Consider the following 15,261-nt stretch of genomic DNA (forward strand, 5'->3'; position numbering starts at 1 on the left):
AGTGTTTGCTTCTAAGATGGAAGGAGTGGGTAAACTGACTCAACATAAAAGTAGAAGAATGGCCCTTCGAAGAGGGAACCATGGATTGCTATATTTGTGCTAGAGCTTTTATTTTGAAAACAAGAAACAATTTTGTCAACGGTAGTAATAAAGGATATGTGTTATGTATAAGATATACTATAAGTTGCAAGCCTCATGCATAGTATACCAATAGTGCCCGCACCTTGTCCTAATTAGCTTGGATTTTCATGGATTATCATTGCATAACATATGTTTTAACCAAGTATCACAAAGGGGTACCTCTATGCCGCCTGTACAAAGTTCTAAGGAGAAAGCTCGCATTGGATTTCTCGCTTTTGATTATTCTCAACTTAGACATCCATACCGGGACAACATACACAACAGATAATGGACTCCTCTTTAATGCATAAGCATTCAACAACAGATAATATTCTCATAAGAGATTGAGGATTGTTGTCCAAACTGAAACTTCCACCATGGATCATGGCTTTAGTTAGTGGTCCAATGTTCTTCTCTAACAATATGCATGCTCAAACCATTCAACTCATGATAAATCACCCTTACTTCAGACAAGACGAACATGCATAGCAACTCACATGATATTCAACAAAGAAATAGTTGATGGCGTCCCCAGGAACATGGTTATCGCTCAATAAGCAACTTATTAAGACATAAGATACATAAGTACATATTCAATACCACAATAGTTTTTAAGCTATTTTCCCCATGAGCTATATATTGCAAAGACAAAGAATGAAATTTTAAAGGTAGCACTCAAGCAATTTACTTTGGAATGGAAGAGAAATACCATGTAGTAGGTAGGTATGGTGGACACAAATGGCATAGTTTTTGGCTCAAGGATTTGGATGCACGAGAAGTAATCCCTCTCAATACAAGGCTTAGGATAGCAAGGTTGTTTGAAGCAAACACAAGTATGAACCGGTACAGCAAAACTTACATAAGAACATATTGCAAGCATTATTAGACTCTACACTGTCTTCCTTGTTGTTCAAACCCTCACCAGAAAATATCTAGACTTTAGAGAGACCAATCATGCAAACCAAATGTCAACAAGCTCTACAATATTTCTTCATTAATAGGTGCAAGGTACATGATGCAAGAGCTTAAACATGATCTATATGAGCACAACAATTGCCAAGTATCAAATTATTCAAGACATTATACCAATTACCACATGTAGCATTTTCTGTTTCCAACCATAGAACAATGAACGAAGCAGTTTCAACCTTCGCCATGAACATTAAAGTAAAGCTAAGAACACCAGTGTTCATATGAACGAGCGGAGCGTGTCTCTCTCCCACACAAGCATGAATTTATTCAGAGAATAACAAAATGAAAATAAAAGCACACAGACGCTCCAAGTAAATTACATAAGATGTGATGGAATAAAAATATAGTTTCACTAGAGGTGACCTGATAAGTTGTCGATGAAGAAGGGGATGCCTTGGGCATCCCCAAGATTAGATGCTTGAGTCTTCTTGAAATATGCAGGGATGAACCACGGGGGCATCCCCAAGCTTAGACTTTTCACTCTTCTTGATCATATATCATCCTCCTCTCTTGACCCTTGAAAACTTCCTCCACACCAAACTCGAAACAAACTCATTAGAGGGTTAGTGCATAATCAAAAATTCACATATTCAGAGGTGACACAATCATTATTAACACTTCTGGACATTGCACAAAGCTTCTGAAAGTTAATGGAACAAAGAAATCCATCAAACATAGCAAAACAGGCAATGCGAAATAAAAGGCAGAATCTATCAAAACAGAACAATCTATAAAGACGAATTTTTCTGGGGCACTTAACTTGCTCAGATGAAAATGCTCCAATTGAATGAAAGTTGCGTACATATCTGAGGATCACGCACGTAAATTGGCAAATTTTTCGAGTTACTACAGAGAATCTTACTCAAATTCGTGACAGCAAGAAATCTGTTTCTGCGCAGTAATCCAAATCTAGTATCAACCTTACTATCAAAGACTTTACTTGGCACAACAATGCAATAGAATAAAGATAAGGAGAAGTTGCTACAGTAGTAACAACTTACAAGACACAAATATAAAACAAAATTGCTGTAGCAAAATAAAAACATGGGTTATCTCCCAAGAAGTTATTTCTTTATAGCCATTAAGATGGGCTCAGCAATTTTAATGATGCACTCGCAAGAAATAAGAGTTGAAGCAAAAGAGAGCATCAAAAGCAAATAAGAAACACTTTTACGTCTAACCCACTTCCTATGAAAAGGAATCTTGTACGCAAATAAATTCATGAAGAACATAGTGACAAGCATAGGAAGATAAAACACGAGTAACTTCAAAATTTTAAGCATATAGAGAGGTGTTTTAGTAACATGAAATTTTCTACAACCATATTCTCCTCTCTCATAATAACTTTCAGTAGTATCATGAGCAAACTCAACAATATAACTATCACATAAAGCATTCTTATCATGAGTCTCATGCATAAAATAATTACTACTCCCAACATAAGCATAGTCATTCTTATTAATTGTAGTGGGAGCAAATTCAACAAAGTAGCTATCATTATTATTCTCATCAAGTGTAGGAGGCATAGTATAATCATAATAAAATTTATCCTCCATAGTAGGTGGCACCAAAAGACCACTATCATTATAATCATCATAAATGGGAGGCAAAGTATCATCAAAAAAAAATTTATCCTCCATGCTTGGGGGACTAAAAATATCATGCTCATCAAAACCAGCTTCCCCAAGCTTAAATTCTTCCATAGCATTAGCAACAATGGTGTTCAAAGCGTTTATACTAATATCATTGCTACTAGCATGCAAATAAGGTTCCATAGGTTTTTTAATTTTCGCAACAAACAATCCATGTCTTAACTCGGGAAATAGATTAAAAAGCTCACTGTTATTTTCCATTATGCCTAACTAGTGAACAAGAAACAAAAAGATGCAATTGCAGGATCTAAAGGAAATAGCTTCGAGCACTCACACACCGGCGACAGTGCTAGAAAATAGCTTAGTAGTCGGAGGATGTGAATACCTTTTACCTTACCTCCCCGGCAACGGCGCCAGAAAATAGCTTGATGTCTACGCACGCTTCTATTCCTGTAGACAGTGTTGGGCCTCCAAGAGCAGAGGTTTGTAGAACAGCAGCAAGTTTCCCTTAAGTGAATCACCCAAGGTTTATCGAACTCAGGGAGGAAGAGGTCAAAGATATCCCTCTCAAGCAACCCTGCAATCACGATACAAGAAGTCTCTTGTGTCCCCAACACACCCAATACACTTGTCAGATGTATAGGTGCACTAGTTCGGCGAAGAGATAGTGAAATACAAGTAATATGGATGGATATGAGTGGTAATAGCAATCTGAAATGAATATGGCAGCGAGTAAACATGCAGTGGAACAGTAAATAAACGGAGATTCGATGTTCAGAAACAAGGCCTAGGGATCCTACTTTCACTAGTGGACACTCTCAACATTGATCACATAACTGAAACTACTCTACACTCTCTTGTTGGATAACAAACACCATTCATTGTGTAGGGCTACAAGAGCACCTCAATGCCGGAGTTAACAAGCTCCACAACATCCGGAGTTCATATTTAAGTAACCTTAGAGTGCATGATAGACCATTGCAATTATACCGAGTACTAACATAGCATACACACTGTCAACAATAGCTATGAAAGGGGGAATAGATCACATCAATACTTTCATAGTAATAGTTAACTTCATAATCTACAAGAGATCACAATCATAGCTTATACCAAGTACTACATGATGCACACACTATCAACATTACATCATGGAGGAGGAATAGACTACTTTAGCAACATCACTAGAGTAGCACTTAGATGATATTCAACTAGATCACAAAGAGAGAGATGAACCACATAGCTACGGTAGAGCCCTCAGCCTCGGGGGAGAACTACTCCCTCCTCATCATGGGAAGTAGCGATGGCGATGAAGATGGTGGTGGTGTCGATGGAGATGCCTTCCGGGGGCACTTCCCCGTCCCGACGGCGTGCCGGAACAGAGACTTCTGTCCCCCGAATCTTGGCTTCGCGATGGCGGTGGCTCTGGAACTTTTCTCGTATCGTGGCTTATTCCCCCAAAAGTTTTAGGTCACGACGACTTATATAGGCGAAGAAACGGAGTCGGAAGGGGTCTGGGGGTCCCACACACCAGGGGGCGCGCCCCCCCACTGGCCGCGCCGCCACCACATGTGGGGACCCTGGGCCTTCCCTCTGGTCCATCTTCGGTGTTCTAGAAGCTTCGTGGAATTATAAGATCGTGGGCCTTGATTTCGTCCAATTTCGAGAATATTTCCTTACTAGGATTTCTGAAACCAAAAACAGCAGAAAACAGGAACTGGCACTTCGGCATCTTGTCAATATGTTAGTTCCAGAAAATGCATAATAATGACATAAAGTGTATATAAAACATGTGTGTATCATCATAAAAGTAGCATGGAACATAAGAAATTATAGATACGTTGGAGACGTATCAGCATCCCCAAGCTTAGTTCCTACTCGTTCTCGAGTAGGTAAACGATAACAAAGATAATTTCTTAAGTGACATGCTATCATAATCTTGATCATACTATTGTAAACATATGAAGTGATTCGAAGCAATGGTAAAGACAATGATTAAACAACTGAACCATATAGCAAAGACTTTTCATGAATAGTACTTTCAAGACAAGCATCAGTAAGTCATGCATAAGAGTTAACTCATAAAGCAATAAATTCAAAGTAAAGGCATTGGAGTAACACAAAGGAAGATTTAAGTTTCAGCAATTGCTTTCAACTTTAAACATGCATATCTCATGGATAATTGTCAACACAAAGTATTATGATGAATGCAAATAAGGAAGTATGTAAGAATCAATGCACAGTTAACACAAGTGTTTGCTTCTAAGATGGAAGGAGTGAGTAAACTGACTCAACATAAAAGTAGAAGAATGACCCTTCGAAGAGGGAAGCATGGATTGCTATATTTGTGCTAGAGCTTTTATTTTGAAAACAAGAATAAATTTTGTCAACGGTAGTAATAAAGCATATGTGTTATGTATAAGATATCCTATAAGTTGCAAGCCTCATGCATAGTATACCAATAGTGCCCGCACCTTGTCCTAATTAGCTTGGATTTTCATGGATTATCATTGCATAACATATGTTTTAACCAAGTATCACAAAGGGGTACCTCTATGCCGCCTGTACAAAGGTCTAAGGAGAAAGCTCGCATTGGATTTCTCGCTTTTGATTATTCTCAACTTAGACATCCATACCGGGACAACATACACAACAGATAATGGACTCCTCTTAAATGCATAAGCATTCAACAACAGATAATATTCTCATAAGAGATTGAGGATTGTTGTCCAAACTGAAACTTCCACCATGGATCATGGCTTTAGTTAGCGGCCCAATGTTCTTCTCTAACAATATGCATGCTCAAACCATTCAACTCATGATAAATCACCCTTACTTCAGACAAGACGAACATGCATAGCAACTCACATGATATTCAACAAAGAAATAGTTGATGGCGTCCCCAGGAACATGGTTATCGCTCAACAAGCAACTTATTAAGACATAAGATACATAAGTACATATTCAATACCACAATAGTTTTTAAGCTATTTTTCCCATGAGCTATATATTGCAAAGACAAAGAATGAAATTTTAAAGGTAGCACTCAAGCAATTTACTTTGGAATGGAAGAGAAATACCATGTAGTAGGTAGGTATGGTGGACACAAATGGCATAGTTTTTGGCTCAAGGATTTGGATGCACGAGAAGTAATCCCTCTCAATACAAGGCTTAGGCTAGCAAGGTTGTTTGAAGCAAACACAAGTATGAACCGGTACAGCAAAACTTACATAAGAACATATTGCAAGCATTATAAGACTCTACACTGTCTTCCTTGTTGTTCAAACCCTCACCAGAAAATATCTAGACTTTAGAGAGACCAATCATGCAAACCAAATGTCAACAAGCTCTACAATATTTCTTCATTAATAGGTGCAAGGTACATGATGCAAGAGCTTAAACATGATCTATATGAGCACAACAATTGCCAAGTATCAAATTATTCAAGACATTATACCAATTACCACATGTAGCATTTTCTGTTTCCAACCATATAACAATGAACGAAGCAGTTTCAACCTTCGCCATGAACATTAAAGTAAAGCTAAGAACACCAGTGTTCATATGAACGAGCGGAGCGTGTCTCTCTCCCACACAAGCATGAATTTATTCAGAGAATAAAAAAATGAAAATAAAAGCACACGGACGCTCCAAGTAAATTACATAAGATGTGATGGAATAAAAATATAGTTTCACTAGAGGTGACCTGATAAGTTGTCGATGAAGAAGGGGATGCCTTGGGCATCCCCAAACTAAGATGCTTGAGTCTTCTTGAAATATGCAGGGATGAACCACGGGGGCATCCCCAAGCTTAGACTTTTCACTCTTCTTGATCATATATCATCCTCCTCTCTTGACCCTTGAAAACTTCCTCCACACCAAACTCGAAACAAACTCATTAGAGAGTTAGTGCATAATCAAAAATTCACATATTCAGAGGTGACACAATCATTCTTAACACTTCTGGACATTGCACAAAGCTTCTGAAAGTTAATGGAACAAAGAAATCCATCAAACATAGCAAAACAGGCAATGCGAAATAAAAGGCATAATCTGTCAAAACAGAACTGTCTATAAAGACGAATTTTTCTGGGGCACTTAACTTGCTCAGATGAAAATGCTCCAATTGAATGAAAGTTGCGTACATATCTGAGGATCACACACGTAAATTGGCAAATTTTTCTGAGTTACCTACAGAGAATCTTACTCAAATTCGTGACAGCAAGAAATCTGTTTCTGCGCAGTAATCCAAATCTAGTATCAACCTTACTATCAAAGACTTTACTTGGCACAACAATGCAATAAAATAAAGATAAGGAGAGGTTGCTACAGTAGTAACAACTTACAAGACACAAATATAAAACAAAATTGCTGTAGCAAAATAAAAACATGGGTTATCTCCCAAGAAGTTCTTTCTTTATAGCCATTAAGATGGGCTCAGCAATTTTAATGATGCACTCGCAAGAAATAAGAGTTGAAGCAAAAGAGAGCATCAAAAGCAAATAAGAAACACTTTTAAGTCTAACCCACTTCCTATGAAAAAGAATCTTGTACACAAATAAATTCATGAAGAACAAAGTGACAAGCATAGGAAGATAAAACACGAGTAACTTCAAAATTTTAAGCACATAGAGAGGTGTTTTAGTAACATGAAAATTTCTACAACCATATTCTCCTCTCTCATAATTACTTTCAGTAGTATCATGAGCAAACTCAACAATATAACTATCACATAAAGCATTCTTATCATGAGTCTCATGCATAAAATAATTACTACTCCCAACATAAGCATAGTCATTCTTATTAATTGTAGTGGGAGCAAATTCAACAAAGTAGCTATCATTATTATTCTCATCAAGTGTAGGAGGCATAGTATAATCATAATAAAATTTATCCTCCATAGTAGGTTGCACCAAAAGACCACTATCATTATAATCATCATAAATGGGAGGCAAAGTATCATCAAATAAAATTTTCTCCTCCATGCTTGGGGGACTAAAAATATCATGCTCATCAAAACCAGCTTCCCCAAGCTTAAATTCTTCCATAGCATTAGCAACAATGGTGTTCAAAGCGTTCATGCTAATATCATTGCTACTAGCATGCAAATAAGGTTCCATAGGTTTTTTAATTTTCGCAGCAAACAATCCATGTCTTAACTCAGGAAATAGATTAAAAAGCTCACTGTTATTTTCCATTATGCCTAACTAGTGAACAAGAAACAAAAAGATGCAATTGCAGGATCTAAAGGAAATAGCTTCGAGAACTCACACATCGGCGACAGTGCTAGGAAATAGCTTAGTAGTCGGAGGATGTGAATACCTTTTACCTTACCTCCCCGGCAACGGCGCCAGAAAATAGCTTGATGTCTACGCACGCTTCTATTCCTGTAGACAGTGTTGGGCCTCCAAGAGCAGAGGTTTGTAGAACAGCATCAAGTTTCCCTTAAGTGAATCACCCAAGGTTTATCGAACTCAGGGAGGAAGAGGTCAAAGATATCCCTCTCAAGCAACCCTGCAATCACGATACAAGAGGTCTCTTGTGTCCCCAACACACCCAATACACTTGTCAGATGTATAGGTGCACTAGCACTACAAGAAAAGTTGCCATGGCCGACGAAGTTGAAGTCGCGCCGTGGTTGCTGGTGTACCATGGCCGACGATTTTGGGTCTGTTCGTTGTGCATGTCAAAACGTTTTTTTTCTCGTTTTTGAGGCCACCTAACCCGACGAAACCGGCCAAAACGTTGCGTATGGTGGCCCGGGACGTGGTGCATCTCGAATTCTCGGGTTCGCCGGCCGAGTCAACGCAAATCCGCACCGCCGAGGGATGTAGGGCCCAGATGGCAGCCTCTCTGGCATTGTTTTTTTTCTCGATCGCGCCATCTCGTTCAACGCTCTCCGATCGAGCCGTTTACGATGCAGGATCATGGGTCCCGCATGTCATCCTCTATGAACCAAAATTCTTTCTATTCTTGGATTTTTTTGACCCCCTGATTTCTGGCTACTTCCTTTTTCTTTTGATCCCTTGCCGCCTTGGAAACGTTGACACCGCTGCTGCTAATTGGGACCCGCATGTCATCCTCTATGAGCAATCAACTTTCTTTTCTTGGAGTTTTTTTTGGCACCTCAAATTTGGTCACTTGCCTTTTTCTTTCGATCCCCTGCCGCCTCTCAAACGGTGATACCGCTGCTGCTAAATGGGACTCGCATGTCATCCTCTATGTACTATAAAACTTTCTTTTCTTGGATTTTTTTTTGGCACCTCATATTTGTTCACTTGCCTTTTTCTTTCGATCCCCTGCCGCCTCTCAAACGGTGATACCGCTGCTGCTAAATGGGACCCGCATGTCATCCTCTATGTACTATAAAACTTTCTTTTCTTGGATTTTTTTGGCACCTCATATTTGGTCACTTACCCTTTTTTTTCGATCCCCTGCCGCCTCTCAAACGGTGAGACCGCTGCTGCTAAATGGGACCCGCATGTCATCCTCTATGTACTATAAAACTTTCTTTTCTAGGATTTTTTTTGGAACCTCATATTTGGTCACTTTCCTTTTTCTTTCGATCCCGTGCAGCCTCTCAAACGGTGAAACCGCTGCTGCTAGATGGGACCCGCATGTCATCCTCTATGTACAATCAAGTTTCTTTTCTTGAATTATTTTTGGCTCCTGATATTTGGTCACTTGCATTTTTCTTTCGATCTCATGCCACGTTGAGGACCCTGCAGGCTCATGGGACCCGCATGTCATCCTCTATGTACAATAAAATTTCTTTTCTTGGATTATTTTTGGCTCCTGATATTTGGTCACTTGCCTTTTTCTTTCGATCCCGTGCAGCCTCTCAAACGGTGATACCGCTGCTACTAAATGGGACCCGCATGTCATCCTCTATGTACACTCAAGTTTCTTTTCTTGAATTATTTTTGGCTCCTGATATTTGGTCACTTGCCTTTTTTTCGATCTCATGCCACGTTTGAAACGTTGAGGAACCTGCTGGCTCATGGGACCCGCATGTCATCCTCTATGTGCTATAAAAGTTTATTTTCTTGGGTTTTTTTTCACCCTCTGATTTTTGGCTATTTCCTTTTTCTTTTGATCCCCTGCCGCCTTGGAAACGTTGAGTAAGCTGCTGACTCATGGGACCTGCATGTCATCCTCTATGTACAATCAACTTTCTTTTTCTTTTGATCTCAAGCCGCATTTGAAACGTTGAGACCGCTGCTGCTAATTGGGACCCGCATGTCATCCTCTATGTACAATAAAGTTTTTTTTCTTGGATTATCTTTGGCTCCTGATATTTTGTCACTTACCTTTTTCTTTCGATCTCATGCCGCCTTTGAAACGTTGAGTAAGCTGCTGGCTCATGGGTCCCGCATGTCATCCTCTACGAACAATAAAAGTTTCCTTTCTTGGAGTTATTTTTGACCCCTAATTTCTGGCTATTTGCCTTTTTCTTTTGATCTCCTGCCCCCTTTGAAACGATGACGACGCAGCTGGTAGGTCGGTCCCACATGTCATCCTCTGTGAACAATAAAAGTTTCCTTTGATGGATTTATTTTGAACCCCTAATTAATTTCGGGATATTTCCTTTTTTCCTTTGATCCCCTGCCGCCTTGGAATCGTTGAGGATGCTGCTGCCTCATGGGTCCCGCATGTCATCCTCTCAGAACGGTAAATGTTTCTTTTCTTGGATTTTGTTGACCAAACGATTTTTGGCTTATTTTTTTCTTTCGATCTCCTGCAGCCTTTAAAATGTTCAGGGCGCTACTGGCTCCCAGGTCCCACATGTCAACCTCTATGAACAATAAACATTGAGGATGCTGCTGCCTCATGGGTCCCGCATGTCATCCTCTCCGAACGAAAATGTTTCTTTTCTTGTATTTTTTACCAACAGATTTTTGGTTTATTTTTTCTTTCCATCCCCTGCCGCCTTTAAAACGTTGACGACGCTGTTGGCTCATGGGTCCCCGATGTCAGCCTCCCCGTACAAGAAACATGTGATATCTTGATTATTTTGCAGACAATAAACATTGTATTTCGCTCTGAGCTATTGCAAACGGATAAATTAAATCTTTATTTTTACATAAACAAACTTATATGTTGAATCTCCTTGTTTTGTGTTTTTGCGAAGCATAGAACTTTCGTATTTTTTTTTAGAAAAATCCGAACTTTCCTGTTTTGGAGTGGGCTGAAATTGTACGAGTCAAAAGGCCCAGCAGGATAGTTCGAAGGCCCAGATGTCCAGATGCAGCCCAATTGAAATCTTTCTTTTCTTGGATTTTTTTCACCCCCTGATTTCTGGCTAATTCATTTTTCTTTTGGTGCTGTGCTGCCTTGGAAATGTTGAGACCGCTGCTGCAAAATGGGACCCGCATGTCATCCTCTATGTACAATAAAATTTCTTTTCTTGGATTATTTTTGGCTCCTGATATTTGGTCACTTGCCTTTTTCTTTCAATCTCATGCTGACTTTGAAACGTTGAGGAAGCTGCTGGCTCATGGGTCCCGCATGTCATCCTCTATGAACAATAAAAGTTTCCTTTGTTGGATTTTTTTACCCCTAATTTCTGGTTATTTGCCTTTTTCTTTTGATCCCCTGCCCCCTTTGAAACCATGACGACGCAGCTGGCAGGTCGGTCCCACATGTCATCCTCTATGAACAATAAAGGTTTCCTTTGATAGATTTATTTTTTACCCTAATTAATTTCTGGCTATTTCCTATTTTTATTTTGATCCCCTGCCGCCTTGGAATAGTTGAGGATGCTGCTGCCTCATGGGTCCCGCATGTCATCCTCTCAGAAAGGTAAAAGTTTCATTTCTTGGATTTTGTTTACCAACTGATTTTTGGCTTTTTTTTTGTTTCGATCTCCTGCCGCCTTTAAAACGTTGACGACGCTGCTGGCTCATGGGTCCCCAATGTCAGCCTCCCCGTACTGCAAATCCTCTTTCTGCAAAGGTTGTATTTCTAGCTAGATAGCTAAGGTGGATTCGAATCTGCCGTGGTTCAGGCAGCTCAGGTAAGCCTTCTTGCACTGATTAATGGAACTAGTGTATAGCAAGGTCAAGACATGTGGCTTGGTGTAATGAATCTATTTGAATCATGTTGTGGATTCAATCTGATAGTTCTCTAACAGGTCAGCCAAAATAGAAATTAAATTTTTTTCTAAAACGGAAATGCAAATTAAGATGAACACAAACATTAGTTATCATAATAGCTGATCATACATACATACTTGCTAAGAGAAAAAGCTTGCCAGAGTTTTACCACCCATACAATTAATTAGCAGTTCAGATAAGATAACCTTATATAAGTATAACTACAAATGCATTTGCTAAGGGATCATGGGACAATAGAACTAGACAACCGCAAACTTGATGACCAACATGTCACAGCGGCATCGAAAGATCTTGACCTTCAACTTTGATCCAATGCGAAGTTTGGCACCGTCAATGAACTTTTTCCACCTGGAAGTAACAGCCAAGCGGCCATCTCTGTGGACCGACGGAGTACCGTCCCTCCACGGTGAGACCTTCACTCTCCATGACGAGGGAAATCTTGCCCCTTCGGCCAGCATTGAGATCCTTGGCGATACTTTTAGGCAATTTCTGATTCAAAGCAAGAGATACCAACAAAAATTAGTCAATGGCACCAATGCACTAAAGACTGAACCATGTGAGACTTTGAGCAGAGAAGACATCAAGATAAGAGCAGTTATGCTGTCATATACTCACGAACATAGCCTTCGGATGCGTCCTGGTCACCACACGGGTGGCCACAGCAATGAGCTGAGACCTCGGTGATCTGGGCAGGGCAGTGCGGGAGCCTAGGCTGGTACACGAGCTGGTGCTGATGCAGAGACTGCTGGGCAGGTGCAGTAAACGGTGCCTCTAGAGGAACCGGTGCGATGCAGGAGACTTGTTGGGCAGGTGCGAACGGTGTAGCTAGAGGAACCAGTGCATGATGCAGAGCCTGGGCAGGTGTAGTATATGGGGCCTCTACAGGAACCAATGCTGATGTAGGGGCCTGCTGGGTAGATGCAATAAACGGTCTTGGTACAGAACCGGTGCTGATGCAGGAGAGTGGGAAGCCGGTGCCGGTGCTGGTGTGGGTGCCCTTTGTGACATCCGCTCCTGTTCCATCAGGGGATCTGCAGCTTTGATCATGTTAAATCCAGCAAGCTAGAACAGAGGGAATGGTTTAGAACAACTGCTCAGAATGCAGTAATCAAAGGATATGAGTACAAAAAAGTTACATATTATATATTTGGAAGTGTCTCCAACTCTGTAAGCAGTTACATATATCTGCCCGTTTGAGTTTCTGATCCTCAGCTCGTCGCCCTTCTTTAGACCGTAGTCAAAAGCAAACTTTCTCCAATCATGTCCATACAAATATGTGATGGCCTGCGTCTTGTAGACATACACCTCATAGACCGTGTAGGTGTTCATCAATTTGCCATTGCCATGCATAGTGAAAGACCCTTCATGCGGACACATCTGGTTAATCATTGGACGAAGTTCACAAGGTACAGTCTGCATGTGAAAATTGATACTAATGTAAGAAGCAGGAAGACTAAAAACAAGACTTTACTATATGCCAATTCATGCTAAACCACTGAGAATACATACCTGTAACTCTGTGAAGGAGTTATTAGAAAGGTAGATAGAGCCATAGGAGGTGTTATATGCGGGGTATGTACATGGGCCCGCCATATTCCCGCAAGCTCGGCATCGGGATGGTGAAGGAAACATGGGAGGTACTACTGGTGCGTAGCACTGAATGTAAGTGGAAGAATTAGGTTGTGTAAAGTGCATAGTTCAGAGCAATGCAAATGTTGACAAGCGAGTGCATAACACTATGTTACAAACTGAACAGTCAAAATTTAGTGTATGATGAATATAAGCATGCTAATTTGGCGTTTCCGAATTCCAAGAAGCAGTAGACAGAGCCGGTGATAATATCAGAAATAAATCATGGCATGTATATGTGGCTTAAGAAAATATACCCGAACCCTTGGATGGTTACGGCCCGGCTGGTCCTTGGACTTGAGCTTATATAAGCATCCAGAAGGTGGGGCTGACAGTAACTTGGTGGCAACCTCTGCAGATGCCTCATCAGCAGCAGTTGCAATCCTTTTGACCAATGAAGGCTTAGCAGTTTCAGTCTGCATATGAAAATTGATGAGCAACAGACATCAGCAGTGATATATAAAATGAATCTATGAGACACTGATGCATATAGTGCTGGATGTAAGTGGAAGAATAGGGTTGTGTGTGTTTCTGAACTATTGGTAAGCATAATTAGACAAAGCCGGCAATAAACAGACAAATCAAATCATGTATGAGGATTAAGAAAATATACCTGCTTAAAAAGGATACCACCCAGCTGGCCCGTGGCCTTGTGCTTGAGGAGGTTTTCAGAAGATGGTGGCGGCACCATCATCTTCACAACAGCCTCATCAGGATCATTTTTTATCCATTTGAGTAGAGGCACAGAAGCTTCATCCTGCATATGAATAGCAACAGAACTCATCATTGATATTTAATAAATCTATGAGATGGACTGATGCAAAAAGTGCGGGATGTAAGTGGAAGAATAGGGTTGTGCATAGACAACAGTTGACAACAATGCAAATGATTACAAAAGAAGCCAACGGAACTCAACGGTTTATATCTTGGATGAGACAGACTGAAAAGTGAAAAATTAGTGTATGATGATTGTAAGCAAACGCAGTGTTTCTGAACTTTTGGTAAGCATTAGGCAAAGCCAACAGTAATTAAACAGATAATAATAAAATCATGTATGTGGATTAAGAAAATATACCAGATTCATTAAAAGGTCACCACCCAGCTGGCCCATGGCCTCGTGCTTGTAGAGGTTTTTGGATGATGGTGCCGGCACCATCGTCCTCGCAGCAGCCTCATCAGCCTCATTTTGCATCCACTTGAGTAAAGGCGCAGCAGTTTCAGCCTGCATAAGAATGGGAACAGATCTCAGCAGTGATATTGAATGACTCTGAGACAGACTGATGCATATAGTGCTGGATGTAAGAGGAAGGGTATGGCTATGTATGGACAACAGTTCACAACAATGCAAGGGTGTGTTCGGTTCTGAAACAGCGTGGAATGGAATGGTTCCATTTCAGAGGAATGGAATGGTTACATTTTTTTCGGTTGGGAAAAATGGAGAGCGGAACAGATCAAGGTTAAACTAATCATTTGCCTCAAAATTGTAATTAGCAATTGCAAATGACATTTAATCTCAAAATCATAATTAACAGCGCCTAATGGTGCTCTTTTAATCTAAAAATCGTAATTAACATCATTTTTTGTTGGGTTAGGGGAACTGGAGAGTAGATGAACATTACTGTATGATGACTGTAAGCAAACGAATTTGGTGTTTCTAAACTTTTGGCTTCGAGATCTTATGGGCTTCAACTATAGCCTACCCCAACTTGTTTGGGACTGAAAGGATTGGTTGTTGTTGTTGTTGTAAACTTTTGGCAAGCATTAGAAAAAACCGACAATAAACAGACAAATATCAAGGCATGTTTTGTGGATTAAGAAAATATACCATATTC

Source organism: Lolium perenne, chromosome 1 (assembly GCF_019359855.2).
Source record: "Lolium perenne isolate Kyuss_39 chromosome 1, Kyuss_2.0, whole genome shotgun sequence".
Lineage (NCBI taxonomy): Eukaryota > Viridiplantae > Streptophyta > Magnoliopsida > Poales > Poaceae > Lolium > Lolium perenne.